The following is a 17,126-nucleotide window of genomic DNA, read 5'->3' as shown; positions in this document are numbered from 1 at the left end:
TTCTATTCATTTGCATTTATCTCACCTAGATTGTACTTGTTTTCATTCTTTGTAGTTTTTTTTTTTTATTCTGACACCTCGTTAGATCAGCATTTTACATTGCTACGTACCATTTTAATGCTTGTAGCTGCCTAGACCAGCCCGTTTCAAGCATTTTACCCTGTAGGAACCCAAGGTTTAATTTTTAGTTCCCAGGTAACCCCTGAAAAAAAAAATTCTACAGGTTACAGTACATTAGCATGATCAATAAGTTGTAGATATATTAATTAAACATGAAGAAATGTACATTCCTTAATGCTTTCTATTTTGCCATCCAAAAAAACAAATAATCAACATATAGGAAGGCAGACAGTTTAAATTGCGGGGACCCCTTACGTGAGTGGTCAGTAGAGAAACATTAGCACCAGAACTACATGGGCAATGTCAGGCAGGAAATATGGAAGGCACGACTTACTCCTTATGGATACTCCTAATGACACTTGCGGGAACCCCAGGGATTGACAGATTGAGATTTGTTTTCCTCGCCACATTTACAGATATAAAGGAAATGCAGACTGATCCAGTGGTCTGCATTAGACCTCCCCCTGTCCCTGCCCTGCACTCACTGCATTCTCTGAAAATCTGTTCCTCTGGATACTATTTAAAGCAGGGGTCCACAAACCCCGACCCAGGAAGGCTGCTCAGCCGTGTGGCGGGCAGCAGAGAGATGACATCCTCTCTCACTGCCCGCCTTGCATCACCACTATTCTGCCACTACAGCAGGCCCAGCGAAGGCTGCTCTTGACAGTTGCTGCCCCAGGGGTCGAGCAAAGAGATAGTTGTGCCATCTCTTCCCCCTCGCATATGGAAGTTTACCCGCTTGGATGAGGCTGTTGCGTTGAGATGTTAACGCATGGGAGCTCATTGATTTGAATAGAAGTCGCACCAGAAGTCGGATCGAGCTGATCCAATTTGTGGTGCGACTTGTGTGCTGAGATTCCTGAAGAGGAACTCCACCAAAATGTAAAAATAAATTTTGCCTGAGGTTCCCCCCCCCAAGACTATACCAGACCCTTCGGTCTGGTATGGATCTTAAGGGAGGCCCCCCAAAAAAAAAAAATGGTGTGGTGGTTCCCCATGAGCCATACCATACCCTTATCCGAGCATGCAGCCTGGCAGGTCAGGAAGGGGGGGGAGACGAGCGAGTGCCCCCCCCCCCCCATCCTCCTGTACCATACCAGGCCACATGCCCTCAACATGGGGGGGTGCTTTGAGGCAGGGAGTTCTGTGCCCCCGCCACCCCAAAGCGCCTTGTCTCCAGAAGAGGGAGACCCCCCCAACAACCACCGGGCAAGGGTTTTCAGGAAGAGGCCCTTGTCCTCATCAACATCTTGAGGACATATGACCTAGTATGGTCCCTTTCCTGATCTGCCAGGCTGCGTGCTCAGAAAAGGGTCTGGACCTCACGCAAAAAAAAAAAATCTCATTTTGGCAGGGGTTCCCCTTCAAGATTGTCAGAGAAAAAAAACCCATATCGGTTGACCTCTAGTTTTAAGCTCCAATGCCTGTAGCAGCTCAAAAACACCATGATATGTGTGAGGCCATTGAATAACATGGAGAGGCCTTTTTCAAGCTACAAACTAAGTTAAAAAACGTCCATGTGTATAAGGCCTTTATGTACAGAATATTGACACTTGTTATCGGCCTGAAGGGCGGCTGATAACCTGAAAAAATGACGGTACATTGGTCTATCCCTAGTCTGCATGCTTGTCTCGATGTTGATGCCTTAGGTCTAGTTACATGGGAGGCCAGAGGCTGGTAAAAGGTGCTTTGCGTTTAAAAAAAAAAAAAAATGGGGAAAACCTGACAGTCGTATAAATGTGCCAGCACTTATGTCAACTTCTCCTGACTGTTAGCCAATTAGAGGCCCTGTCATGTAGAAAATCAACGCGGTAAAGCACATACCTGTAAAGAAGAAGTTGACTACTTAGTGTGGTTGACACAATCTCAAGAACACCTAGAAAGAAAGACGGGACAAAGTGCTAACCTTGTCACTTGGAGGACACTATTTGGTGAACATTCATCTGTAAGCAGTAATGTCAGGTTATAGAGTTTAGGTATTTGCAAATCATTTATCCAAAAACTATTTATTACTAACCATAGTATGCTGACAGGATTTCTGATTTACGGGCTTTCCACACATTGTCACTTTCCGGGTTATTGTCAGTGGAAAGGGGGCATAAATAACCAAAGTCCATGACGGGTGATCTTTATTGTGGTGTGATGTATGTACATGCATAATTATTAAAGCCTTTATATGTGTATATGCTTTTCTTGGACTTTAGAATGTATATTGTAGTCTGCGCTGTCTCCACCCAAACAACCATAAATGTCTCAGTCAATGCGTGTCCTCATCTCTTGAATAAAATTTTTAATAATCTGGTCCTTAAAACATGCCTTTGCATGTGGGAGGAAAACCAGTCCGGTAGCTCACCCAGTCCACACTTGGCAGGAAACACTGGGAGATGTTGAATTTCGCAGCCAGGCATGTTCATTTTTACTCGTCTATTTTTTTATTTACATCACACAGAAGTGGATGGATTAATTCAAAATGAACACACTTGTTTTTTGCTTTGGCATGCCTACTTTTTTTTTTCTCCAATTAAAGCCAGCAATACACGGAGCAAATGTCTTTCCTGCAACCACTGGTAGAAATTTAGTGTTGATGCGGGAATCCTTCCTGCTGAGCCATTGTCTTTTCCCGGAGGGAGGAAGCCATCCCCATCGGGAAAGTGCATAATTAATGTTAGTGACTAGAACAATAGTTGCAGGTAAAACCCAGCAGGCTGGTTGTACCCAAGTTGATCCATCAACTTGCTACCTTCAATCTGCCCATGCACGGTTCGAATCTTGGCCGATTCCTTCTGAACCCAGCCGAGTTTCAAACCATGTATGGCCAGTCCTACAGTGTTCATTTTCTGTAGGTGTTTACTTGCTGCATTGTGACAATAGATGGTTTGCCTTTCATTCTTTATCTGTAGATGAGCACAACAGCAATGACATTCAGTGAGGCCCCTTTCGCACTTTTGCGATTTGTCCTGCAACTTGGGACTGCAAAGTCGCATGACAAGTCGTACCCCATGACTTCCAATGAGTACCATTCGTGTCTGTGCGACTTTAAAATAGTCCCTGTACTATCTGATATCGCTGTTTTACTAACCAGACCACTTATTGTTTTAAAACCTTTATTTTGTTTGCAACTAACAGCAAGAGTCCTTACATTTAAAGAGCACCTGTCATGGTCTGCCTGTTTTTAATACCAATATATGCTCCCCCTCTACAGGTTCTTTGTTATGAGTTTCTCATCTTGGATTTTGATCCTCAAAGTGATACAAAAATTGGTTTTACCAGGTCCCGTTCAGCCATCATTTTGTTTATAGATCATCGTAGATCAGATGATGTGCTCCACGATCGCACCTCGCTCAGGACCACTCTGTGCAGCAATCTGTCATTGATTCAATGGCTAATCAGTGTACCAACTCACTTCCAGTACCAGGTGACCGCTGTTCACGTGTTACAGACAAAGCAAATCAGAGCCCATCTGTACCATGTCTTTAGCTCTGGCCAATCACTGCTAATCAAAACAAACTAAATGAATCGCTTTCATTCCGTAAAATGCCTGCTTATATCAATGAAGTGCACTGCTATAAGCAATCATAATGTGAAAAAAATAAATAAATCCTGATCACTTCTCCAGAGTAAGCACAGTGTTACTAAAGTACAGTAACATTATGTTGCTTTGGTGTGTGTATATGTGTGTGTGTGTGTATGTATGTGTGTGTATATATATATATATATATATATATATATATATATATATATATATATATATATATATTTATATTTCATACTGTCACTAGTCAGTGTTCCTGATCATCGCCACACCCGTTATGATGACACTGTACTTGCACTGGTGACAGTATGGTAACTTTCCAGCAGCTACACAGAAATGAAAATGCTCTTCTTTAGTAGGGTTGGGGCAGGCTAGAACCCCTGTCAGAACTTAGTTTTTTCTGTGGCTCTGTTGTAGACTTTTTATAACTTCTGTTTAAAAAAAAATATTGTCAGCATGACAGGAAGTAAAGGGTAATCTCGCCAATGAAGTCCTTGTAAAACCAGACGGTGGTTCACAAGTTTTTTTTTTTTTTTTTTTTTATTTTATTTTTTTTTTTTCAGGGTTTTGGACATGTAGGTTATTGCAGTAAAAATCATGTTTGCACAAGTGTGGTGTTTGAAGATTCTCTGGCACACATCCTTAGGAATGTATCTAGTTTGTAGCTGTACCTTGGGCTTCCATGTTCTAATGTGTAAAGTACGTCAGTACTATAAAACTAGCTGGGCTGCCCAGAGGCCTTATTGTGTGGCGTGACTACCCTGGAACAAGTATGCAGATCAGCAGTCGCCTACATGTCTTGTAAAGTCATGCAGGTTGCCGATTGTTTGCATATATCGGAGAGCTGCAGGTTATGTAAAAAAAAAATGAAAATGAGGATCTGCTAAATTTAAAAACTGTGACTAAGGAATTCTTTTACATCTCTTGCCTGGCTGTGGGAGAGCAGCGAATGTGCCATTGAGATTCTAAGATGCTGCTAATATTTGTGTCTACCTGCCACTAAAGCATTCGAATTGACGGCACTATGCGCATAGGGCAAAATAGCTTCTATTATATCATTAGAGCCAAGCTTCGTACTTGTCTCAGTTCAGACATGAACCTCTGCAACATGTCTAGAAGGGCACAGACATTCCTGCAAACGAGTCAGTCAAAGGTCCTGGAAATTACAGAAGTAATTATCATCTGTTTTTAATACATTTTTTCCAACAGCTGACAGTACGATGATACGTCTGCCCTAGCTGCCAGAACCTGGTAATGAGGTATCTAGTTTAAAGGCAAAACTTTATTTTTAGATTTATATAGAGTGGTGAGGGGTTAGAACCTCTGTCATGCTTGATAGAGACATTCACTCTAATTGTCTTGACCACTAATATCAAAGGGAATGAAAAGTGTAAATCAAAAATTTTGAGTTGCCACCAGAACAGTAATAAAGGGAAAGTTGTCTAATGGGGATATTTGTTCCTGTAACAATGCTCTAAAAGGGGGGTATGTCTAGTATTGGAAAGATGTTCCCTCGCTTTCCTTTATATCTGCAGGACAGGAATTTGAAGGGAGCAAGTAATAGAAAGGACACAGATAGTGGGGAAAAAAAGCTTAGTGGTTTTAACCCAAAATGGGAGGGGGGATTTGGCTTTAGATACTTTAAAGCGGAGTTCCACCAAAAAGTGGAAGCTCTGCTTATCATCTTCCTCCCATCGGGGGCCACATTTGGCACCTTTCAGGGAGGGGGAGCGGATAGCTGTCAAAAGCAGGTACGCATTCCCACGTCCATGTAAGGGTGCCACGATGACCTTTGTTATGTATGCCCCCTCCTCCTTCTCCCGCTGCATTCCGGGAGACACGCACAGGTCCAAGAAAACAGCGGAACCATTCAGAAAGTGCAGAGACTCGCGCATGCGCAGTAGGAAACAGGCTGTGAAGCCTTAAGGCTTCACTTCCTCTTTCCCTTAGTAAGGATGCCAGCGCCTGCACACGAAGCTGATGCACGGGTCAGCTTCGGATGCCGTCATTGCAGGCTCCCTGGACAGGTAAGTGTCCTTGTATTAAAAATCAGCAGCTTCAGTATTTGTAGCTGCTGACTTTTTTTAATTCAGGCTGGAACTCCTCTTTAAGTATGGCTGTGGCCATCTTAAGTAAGGACAGAAGATTCATGTAGTATTTTACTTTCTGGAATTTATATGCCCTTGGGTCAGGCATGAAAACAGGAGGATGTGTTTAGCTCAGAAAGCCCCTCTTTCCCTCCTCCAGATTAACCACTTTCAGACCGGACCATTTTGCTGGTCAATGACCAGAGGTCTTTTTACAATTTGTCACTGCGCTGCTTTAACTGGTAATTGCGCGGTCATGCAATGTTGTACCCAAACAAAATTTGTGTCCTTTTCTTCCCACAAATAGAGCTTTCTTTTGATGGTATTTGATTGCCTCTGCGATTTTTTTTTTTTTTTTTTTTTTTTTTGAAAATTCCGCAAATTTTGAAAAAAAAATGATATTTTCTACTTTTTGTTATTAGAAAAATCCAATAAACTCAATTTTAGTCATACATTTAGGCCAAAATGTATTCAGCCACATGTCTTTGGTAAAAAAAAAAGTCAATAACTGTATATTTATTGGTTTGCGCAAAAGTTGTCACATCTACAAACTAAGGTACGTTTTCTGGAATTTACGCAGCTTTTAGTTTACGACTGCCTATCTCATTTCTTGAGGTGCTAAAATGGCAGGGCAGTACAAAACCCCCCCAAATGACCCCATTTTGGAAAGTAGACCCCCTAAGGAAATTGATAAGTGGCATGTTGAGCCCATTGAATATTTTATTTTTTTGCCTCAAGCGATTGAATAATGACAAAAAAAACATTTTTTTTTTTTTTTTTTTTTACACAAAGTTGTCACTAAATGATATATTGCTCACACATGCTATGGGCATATGTGAAATGACACCCCAAAATAAATTCTGCTGCTTCTCCTGAGTACGGGGATACCACATATGTGGGACTTTTTGGGAGCCTAGCCGCGTACGGGGCCCCGAAAACCAAGCACCGCCTTCAGGCTTTCTAAGGGCGTTACAGTTTTGAAGGCCATAAAATGCCAAGATGGCACAAACCCCCCCCCCCCCCCCCCAAATGACCCCATTTTGGAAAGTAGACACCCCTAAATTTAGGGGTACACTAGTGAGACTAGGTAATAAATGGCGGGTGCCCTGAAACTATAAAAAAATAACTAACCAACCAGCGTCACCTGTAACAGTTATATGGTGATCACTGGTGAAAGGGTTAACTAGGGGGCAATCAGGGGGCTTTATGCGGTAGTATATGGGGGTCCCTGGCGCTATAAAAAGCTGCGGCGAACCTAAATACCTACCTGCCTAACTAGCGTCACCTGTGACACTAATACAGCGATCAGAAAAACGATCGCTTATTAGGCTGGGTTCACACTGGAGCGATGCGGGAACGCCACGAATCCGCGGCGGGTTCCCGCATCACATGCCTCCCGGCGGCAGTTCACACTGCCCTATGCGAACTGCTGGGAGTGTCAGTGAAATGTTAATGACACCCCCAGATCAGTTCGCATATCGCAGTGCGATCTGCAAACTCGGATCGCATGGTGTGAACACCCATGCGATCCGATTCTGCTGCGGACCAAAAAAGGGTCCCGTGCGAGTTTGCGGCGGGTGCGGCGCGAATTCAGCCATACTATCTGTATGGCTGAACTCGAATCGCACAGAGATCGGATGTGATTTGCACTGCAGTGCGGTGCGAATCACATCCGTTCTCATAAACCGCTGCAATGTGAACCCAGCCTTAGTGACACTGGCGACGGGGGGTGATCACGGGGTTAAACCTTTATTGGGGGGGTTAGGGGGTACCTTAGAACTAAAGGGGGCTAACCCTAACTGCCCTAACAGTTATTACAGTCACAAATGACACCTGCCGGGTGATCAGGGGGTTAAACCTTTATTAGGTAATAAATGGCGGGTGCCCTGAAACTATAAAAAAATAACTAACCAACCAGTGTCACCTGTAACAGTTATATGGTGATCACTGGTGAAAGGGTTAACTAGGGGGCAATCAGGGGGCTTTATGCGGTAGTATATGGGGTCCCTGGCGCTATAAAAAGCTGCGGCGAACCTAAATACCTACCTGCCTAACTAGTGTCACCTGTGACACTAATACAGCTATCAGAAAAACGATCGCTTATTAGGCTGGGTTCACACTGGAGCGATGCGGGAACGCCACGAATCCACGGCTGGACACCCCCAGATCAGTTCGCATATCGCAGTGCGATCTGCAAACTCGGATCGCATGGTGTGAACACCCATGCGATCTGATTCTGCTGCGGACCAAAAAAAGGGTCCCGTGCGAATTTGCGGCGGGTGCGGCGCGAATTCAGCCATACTATCTGTATGGCTGAACTCGAATCGCACAGAGATCGGATGTGATTTGCGCTGCAGCGCGGTGCGAATCACATCCGTTCTCATAAACCGCTGCAATGTGAACCCAGCCTTAGTGACACTGGCGACGGGGGGTGATCACGGGGTTAAACCTTTATTGGGGGGGTTAGGGTTAGCCCCCTTTAGCTCTAGGGTACCCCCCTAACTGCCCTAACAGTTATTACAGTCACAAATGACACCAATGCAAAAAAAAAAAAATGCTATTGGTGTCACTGTGACTGGGGGGGGGGGGGGGGGGCAGGGGTGATCGGGGGTGTGTGAGTGTGCCTGGCATGTTCTACTGTGAAGTGTCTTGTTGGTGCAACTCACCGATCCTCTCTCCTCGGTGCCGGAACGAAAAATACCGACACGGAGGAGAGATTACATCACTTCCTCTCCTGTGTTTACATTACAGGAGAGGAAGTGATGTCACGCCTCACTTCCATTCGTCAGGAGCGATCGAGAGGGGGTGGCCATGAATGAATGGCCGCCCCCTCATCCCGGATCGCTTCTGAACGAAAACCGACCGCCGCTGGCACCGGGGGGGGGGCCCGATCGGGCCCCCCACCCGCGGGAAGGCAGGGACGTACAGGTACGCCCATATGCCTGCCCGTGCCATTCTGTCGACGTACATCGTCGTGCGGCGGTCGGCAAGTGGTTAAAGAATAAAATGCCCCTGAAGACTCCTGGGTTGTATAACAAAATTCTAGCCTAGGCCAGAAATCGGGAAGCAACTGAAGAAATGTTAAAAGGGGTTTAAAATGAGTAGATATATCTATTAATGCTAGCAACCCAAGGATTAAAAATGGTTAAAGGGTTAAGTGTAAGCGGGTGCATTTACCTGCATTATACAGTTATCTGCACCCCACCCCCCTGAATGGTGCCAAATGTGACACCAGAGGGGGGTAGGGTTCCGAAAAGCGGAGGTTACATTTTTGTGTGAACCTCCACTTTAATTGTTGTATTATGTTTAATAAATTATACCTTTTTCAATAATCTACTACACTAGTGCCTTTAAAGTCCATTTAGGGGTTTTTCTTTTTATGGAGTCAGTCTGCACATGCTCAGTTTGCTATGTATTGCTAGAGAGTGGTGTGTGGTGGTGTTGTGTGTGTGTGTTTGTTTTTTTTGTTTTTGTTTTTTTCTTGGGAGACTACATGTGATCAGCACAGGGCCAATCAGCACTGTCCAGACAGGGTCAGGCATCCTGCATCCTCATAGGACAGCCAGTGCAGTATGAAGACCCTCCTACAAGCTTTAACCAGGCACTGATAGAAGTCACAAGACTGCTATATACTGCTGATGAAAAAAGGTAATTGGCAGTTTATATTTACTAAAATAATTGCATTTCCATGTTCTGTGTACTGTGGGAGACCAGATATAGTGAATGCAGGGTCCTGGGTTTGGTAACACTTTAATGTTGGTTGAAAGAATTTAGTTCTACCTTTATGGCCGGTTCACACCATAGAAACACAGTGCAGATGCGTTTGTAAGCATCTTTTCATGTGCATTTTTGATGCGTTCTGGTGTGTTTTTGATGAGTTTTACTGCATTCAGTGCAAACAAAATGTAGCATGTTCTACTTTTTTTTTTTTATTTTTTTTTTTTTTTTTCCTGGAACTGAGAGCACTGATGTGATCAGCATTGGAAATCATATAACCTACTATGCAACCAAAAAACGCACTGGACTAAATGTATTGGTGGTATAGTTTATTAAGCCTCGTGCTGCTTCACTTCAGACATGTACATTTTCCTGCAGCTAGGTCCTTCAAGTTGCTCTGTTTGTTTTCTTCTTTTTTTATATTTTTTTTTTTTTGTCCGTAGCTAAAAACCCATTGCTTCTGTTTTGTTTTTGTGCCATGTAATTCCCAGCATGAGAAGAGCGGAGAAGGAATTGAATGTAGATTAGAAAATGCACATAGTCTGCAAAGTCCTTGATTTTCTTGTTATGTGTTTTTTTTTTCCTTATAATGTGAATAGTCATGTGGTTAGTTTGCTCACCGTGTGCTGTTATCGCTGGGTGGTCTGTATCATTTTCCTCACTGGCAAGTTTTTCTTCCTCCATAGAGATGTTATATTTGTGCCAGCTCAGACTCATTTTTTTGACATAAAAGGGCATTGCAGCTGCTGAGCTCAACATTGCAGTCAGCTGGGAAAAAGCAAGCACTCAGGCAAATGAGGGGGCTTGATTCGCTTGAATGGCGACAGAATGCGTGAAACGAGGCGACTAGCATGGTGTATGTGCTGTGTAAGTAGTCTGTTTACTCTGCAATATTCCACTATTGATTTTATCTGCTGTGTTGACATTTCTAATTTAAAAATCCTCCTTTTAAATGTGTTTATAGATATTATGTCCTGATTTGAATACTGCTTTTTCAGCTTCTGACCACTCTTCATTCATGCACATAATATTTATTATAATTTTTATTGGCAAGGTCAAGATCATGCGGCATGTATTTTGGGTAAATTATTGTCCACATTTCTTACTAGGCCACATTCATTTTAATGTAAAGCATTATGAGCTTTTTAGTTCAATCGGAGGTCAGTATTTTTATGATCATAAGAAGATAAGTTGTCAGCTGCCTTATTGGGATATTGTTCTGAATCCTTTTGGTTAGAATGTATGTAACCAGGTTGATGTTTGTCCGACTTTTTTTTCCCCCCTGCACAGTAAAAGCATAATGGGCTAGTATGCATTGCATACTAGTCTATTGGGTGGCACTTAACTGCAAACGAAGCACACAATGTCCCTGCTGGCAGCAGCATCCATCAAAACACATCTCTTCCTTCCAGGTGTACTCCGGCTCTGTGACTGGCCGGAGTCGCGTGACCTCACTCCCGCGCATGCACGTGGGAGCTGCCAGTCACGGCATGAGCCTCTTAGAAATGGCACTATCGTGCCCTTCCTTCAGTGCGCATGTGCCAATGATGTTGACACAAGCGTATATGGTAAATATCTCCTAAACCGTGCAGGTTTAGGAGATATTTCAAGTACCTACAGGTAAGCCTTACTGTAGGCTTACCTGTAGGTAAAAGTGGTGTAACTAGGTTTACAACCACTTTAAATGAGAACATTTCTGTTCTCGAACACTTTCTTTAAAGGACCCATTTTTAACCACTTGCAGACCAGGCCATAGACAAATGACGTCTTGGTCGGCAAGTGGAATACTGGGGTTATGGCTGCAACAATATGCCACAACTCCCGTATTGCTGCTTTTTTTTTTTTTTTTTTTTTTTTTTTTCAGCCAGCAATTTTTTACAAGATAAAACTCTTTGTGCTTACCTGATGATCAGTGAAGCCCGGGACCCATCCAACACTGGTGATGGCTTGTAATAGAGATCAGTGAAGGCAAGAGGGCCTCCGCTCATCTCAATGGCCTTGGACTGGAACAACGTCATTTCTTGTTCTTCTGGCATGATGTAAACAAGGCTTTTTTTTTCTCTCTCGATCTTTTGCTTTTAAAGGTAGAGGAGAGATTTAGATCTCTCCATAAAGGGGACCTGTCCTGCTGTATTACTGTTGCAAGGAATGTTTACATAGCAATAAAGGTGATTAAATCAATTTTTATTTTTTATTTTTTTTATTTTTTATAAAGCGCCCTCGCCCTTTTCTACAGAAGATGCTTTTTAAGGGGGCATGCTGTACAATTTAATGCTTTGGAGGCAAGGCCTTGTTTTCTTGGACCGAAAGCTGACCAGTTATCCTAGGAAAAAGTAGGCCCAGACCTGGATGAAGCTTCACATAATGTAGAAGCTAACAACTATAATCAGACTTATGCAATTCTCAGACTTTACAGCAGTTATATACAGACATGGACCAGTTTGTTGGCACCCCTGCAGCTCATTGAAACAATTCTTTATTCCTCCAGAAAAGTGAAAGGGAAATTATTGCTAAGCCTATAAACATATTCTGAAATGGCCTGCACAGGTCTGCTGGTACCCCTAGAAAAGGTTATAAATAATTTGGATCATATATACTGTTTTACAAAATGTACTATTACACTTTCTTCAATCTTCTAATTATTCAGCCTATTTTAAATAGAGAAAAGTAGTCATTCTGATGTTAAATATTCTTGTGTGCACCACCCTGAACGTGGACCAGAGAAAACCAAGAGTTGTCTGAGATGATAGCATGTCAAAGGTAGAGGCTCTAAAACCATGTTCCTGTGGCTATACAACCCCTCTGGCCAAATTTTTGTGGCGTTCATTCAAAATGTTCATTCAATTGTTGAATTGTGTAGGGAAAAAAAAAAAAACTAATCAGACTTGCCTCAAAACTATCTCAAATTGACATTCCAACCGTCTGGCTTTAAGAAACACTTAGGTCCGGTTCACACTGAGGCAGCACGACTTACAGCGCGAGTGCCTCAGGCGACCTGGACGCGACTACTGCGGTGACTTGCAAAACGACTTCTGTATAGAAGTCAATGTAAGTCACCTCAAGTCGCCCCAAAAGTCGTACAGGAACCATTTTCTAAGTTGGAGCGACTTGAGTCGCTCCGATTAGAACGGTTCCATTGCACAGAGCGGGACGCGACTTGTCAGGCGGCTAAGTTGCCTGACGAGTCACCCCTGTGTGAACCGACTGATTGATATGAATCATGGCTCCAACAGCAGAGATGTCAGTTGAAATAAAGAGGAGGATTATAAAACTTCTTCAAGAAGGTAAATCCTCACGGAATGTTGCAAAAGATGTTTGTTGTTCCTAGTCGGCTTTGTCTAAAATCAGGACCAAGTACAAATCCAATGGGAAAGTTGTTAAAGGGAAGCATACTGGTAGACCAAAAAAGACCTCAACATGTCAAAATAGAAAACTTAAAGCGGTTCTGCACCCAAAAAAAAAAAAAAAAAAAAATATTTAAAAACCAGCAGCTACTAATATTGCAGCTGCTGACTTTTAATAAATGGACACTCACCTGTCCCAGGGTCCAGCGATGGTGGCAGATGATGAGCAATCGCTCGTCTCTCTGCTGCCCCTGCCGCCATCCTCTGTAAGGGAATCGGGAAGTGAAGGGTTGCGGCTTCACTGCCCGGTTCCCTACTGTGCATGCGCGAGTCGCGCTGCGCATCTCTTCTGGTCCCCGCTGTGTCCTGAGAACTGTGTGTTTCCCAGAACACAACGGGGGGGCGGGGCATCTGCGGGGGTCTGTGGCGGTGCATCCCGGAAGTGGGTGCAGTTACCTGGATTATCCAGGTAACTGCACCCCCCTCCCCCCTGAAAGGTGCTGATTGTGGGGGAGGGGATCAGATTAGCGGAACTTCCCCTTTTGGGTGGAGAACCGCTTTAAAGCAATATGTCTTAAACAGAAAATGCACAGCAAAACAAATGAGGAGCAAATGATCAGAATCTGAACTCAATGTCTGTAAACGAACTGTAAGACCTTGCCTAAAGGAATTGGGATTTACATGCAGAGAAAAGCCAAACGAAAACCATCGTTAACACCTAAACAGGAAAAAAACAAAACAAGTTTACAGTGGACTATAGAAAAGCACTCGTGGACTGTGAATGACTGGATGAAAGTGATATTCAGTGATGAATCACCAATCTGCATTGGGCAGGGTGATTTATGTTGGAGCTTTTGTTGGTGCTGTTCCAATGAAATGTATGAACGACAACCTGAAGAGAACATGCAAATTTCCACAATCCTTGCTGAAATGGGGTTGCGTGTCTGGTATCAGTACAGGGGAGATGACAGTCTTTAAATCTTCAATAAATGCACAAGTTTATAAAGATTTTGGACACTTGAAGTCGTCCCAAGTTGCCTCAAGTCGCACAACATGATAAAATGTAAGTGAATGAGAGCCGTCTTGATGCACACTTCTGAAGTCGCTCCGACTTCAGGAAAGGTTCCTGTACTACTTCAATCCGACTTCTAGGCAACTTGTACCCATTGATTTCAATGGAAGTTGTCTCCAAGACGGATCCCCGGTCCTAACTGAAACAACTTTTCAGGAAGTAAAAATCGTTTTCTAGGCAAACCCCTCCCTCCCACAGAGCTGATTATTATGTGATTGGCCACTGGCAAAGTCCCCTGTCCTGGAATCTACTTCAAGTTGCCTCAAGTCGTGCTGTGATTTATGCTCAAGTCATGTTCAAGTTGCCTCCCAAAGTCTCGCTGGAAGTCATGTTGCCCCTGTGTGAATGGGCTCTCACAGTTGAGTGAGCAGATAAGTCTCTCTACTTGTTATATGAAAGAATTGGCAAACTCTGCAATAGAGATTGTCAGAGGGGTTGAGAGATCATAATTTTTTAATGATTAATTGTGTAGCCCTAGTTGGAGTCGGATCAATGGTTAAATTCATTCCTCAGAATTCAAGCTGTTATAAAAGCCAGGGGTGGTGTACTGTTTGTGTGGGTGGGTGGTGTGTGGTGTGTTTTTTTTTTTTTCATAATTCCATAATATTTTGCTCAGAATTGAGTGATTCCATTTTTTTTTCCTCTGCTTGATCTGCAAAAACAATTGCAATTGACTACACTTTTCTCTTAGTTTAGATTTTATTTTTTAAGTGTTTCTTAAAGCCAGACTGTTGGAATGTTAAATTAAAATGGTTTTGAAGTATGTCTGTGATTTTTAGTTTTTTTATTTCTACACAGTTAAACCCTCAATGAACATTTTCCTAGAGTGGTGATTTCTTACTTTTTGCCAGGGGTTGTAGTTGCAAATATTGTTAGGAAGTTTGATTTCCTTGGAAATGTAACCAGCCTCTCTATACATGGGCAGAAGAGGAAAATTAACCACAGATTCAACAGAAGGTTAGTGAGAATGGTAGACCAATGGCCAAGGAAAATTCCTATACTAGTGATGCTAGCAGAACTTTGAAGTTGGTCAGTATCTTATCACATCTTACCATGCGTCCAAAGAGAAACCCAGAAGGACTCGGCAAAACTGGAATTTGCAAAAATGCACATTGACAAGTCCACAATGCTTCCAAGAGAATGTTCTTTGGACAGATGAGACCCAACTGGAGATTTTTAGCAGGTCATATCAGCTCTAGGTTCACAGATGAATACATTGAACATTAAATTGAAAAAAAAAAAAAATAATAATTTTACTTTTTGTGAAACATGGAAGAAGCTTGGTTTCGTTTTGGGGCTGCTTTGCTATGTCTGACACTGGGTGCCCTTTTAATCTCTACAAGACTGTTGAGGAATTCTGGAGTTAAACACACTGCTTAGGGTCAGAAAGCTCTGTCTCAGGCACAGCTTCATAGGTCCATCAACAGAATAATGACCCAAAACTGCTAAATGCACCTAATGCCGCGTACACACGAGCGGACTGTATGGCATACTTAGTTCGTCATACAATCCGACGGACAGTCCGTCGTACTTTCCACTGAACGGACTTGACCACACACGGATGCACAAACAGTCCGTCGAAAGCTTGCGCGATGACGTGTACAGCACGTACGACGGGACTAGAAATAGGAAGTCCAAGACACAGCAAAGCACCCTTCCGCTGTGTAAATCCTTTCTGGGCATGCGCCATTCTTAGTCCGTCGCACTAGCATACAGACGACCGTATTGTCCGCTGAAACCAAAGTACGATGGACAGAATTTCGAAAAAACCGAAATACTTAGTACGCCGGACTGCACGCTGAAAAAGTCAGCTGAAGCCCACACACGAGCGGATTGTCCGCTGAAATGTGTTTCGACGGACTAAGTATGCCATACAGTCCGCCCGTGTGTACGCGGCATAAGAACAAAATATGGGGCTGTTCTGAAGTAGCCTTCTATCGCACAACTAAGGAAAGAGATGAAACGTGTGATCTGGAGACAACTTTTAAACCTGAGACAGCTGGAGCAGTATTCTTAACTCCTTGCCACCAACAGTAACCGCATATGCTCTCTTGGTGGGCCTTAACACAGAGCGGCCATGTATATGCGGCCATGTGTAAACTACCATGCTGAGATTACGCTCCCAGCACAGTAGCCGGTGGGGAATTGTAAGCTCCCGATGCATACTAGCTATCAGGAGCTTATTGATCATGTGACCACTGTCACATGACCTGAATGCCCGCCTCCATCTCCTGCCATCTTAAGCCTTTTAAAGGGCTGGGAGGAGCTGGCGCTAAATGGTTAAGAATACTGGGCTAAACTACCTCTTGACAGGTACAAAAGTATCCTTGAGAGCTACAAATCTTCTTATGCAGCCATTGCCTCTAAGGTTATACAATAAAAGATGTAAGATTAAACGAAATGGGGGAATAAAATAAATACAAATTCACTTCATGGGCTGCCCTATGCATATTTGTCGACTGAAAATAAGCTCATGCTCCTTTTTTTAAGTGACAAGCATAGTCTGTATGTGGGTGTTCCAGTGAGGGGAGAAGGAAAACGGTGAACGGAAGGCTGCAAGACAGAGAGGGTGTACTTTAAAGTGGTACTAAACGCACACTGTTACATTTACATTGTCCCTTCTATTTCTATTTCTGAATCATGGCACTGTAATGCTTTAAAAAAAAAAACATTTAAGACCTATCAGTCTGGGTGTTACAACACTTCATCAAACTCAACCTGTCCAAAACTGAGCTCATATTATTTCCTCCCCTGCTTGCCCCTTCCCTGACTTCTATGTCAAGATTAATGGTGCAACCATGAACTCATCCTCGCATGCCAGGGTGCTTGCTGTTATCCTAGACTGATCTCTCCTTTCAGCCCCACTTCCAACCACTCTCCAAAGCTTGCCGCCTCAGCCTCTGCAACATCTCCAAAGTACACCCCTTCCAAACCAATGACGCCTCAAAAGTCCTTGTTATATCTCGCCTTGATTACTGCAGCTTACCTTTTACATAGACTATCCCTCCTTCAGTCCATAATGAATGCTGCTGCTAGACTCATCCACCTTACAGACTTCTCAGCGTCTGCTACCCCTCTGCCAATCCCTCAATTGACTGACTGACACACTCATCTCACATATTCAATCCAAAATACCAACCACTTACAGAGCTATCCACAACTTACCCCCCCAGCTGCATCACTATCCTATTCTCAAAATACCAACCAAATTGTTCACCTTGTTCCTCCCCAAAACCTCCTCCTCTCTAGTTAAC

General features: G+C 43.3%; 1 protein-coding gene across 3 annotated transcripts in view; it reads left to right on the top strand.

Annotated features, from left to right (window-relative positions):
* The window catches only part of MFAP3L (microfibril associated protein 3 like), a 72,459-nt gene that overhangs the window by 9,972 nt on the left and 45,361 nt on the right, over window positions 1–17,126 (top strand). The window contains exon 1 of one of the 3 annotated variants that reach the window (XM_077477204.1): window positions 10,149–10,323. The exons of the other annotated variants lie outside the window; for them this stretch is intronic. The gene's annotated coding sequence lies outside the window, so the exon portion shown is untranslated. Of the gene's footprint in view, window positions 1–10,148; window positions 10,324–17,126 lie in introns of those variants that run through there. 3 annotated transcript variants of the gene reach the window in all.

The sequence above is a fragment of the Lithobates pipiens genome, unplaced genomic scaffold (assembly GCF_037356315.1).
Source record: "Lithobates pipiens isolate NorthernLeopardFrog02 unplaced genomic scaffold, aLitPip1_a1.2 Scaffold_13, whole genome shotgun sequence".
NCBI lineage: Eukaryota > Metazoa > Chordata > Amphibia > Anura > Ranidae > Lithobates > Lithobates pipiens.
The sequence above is the reverse complement of the archived record's forward strand: the minus strand, read 5'-3'. Positions and strand labels throughout refer to the sequence as shown.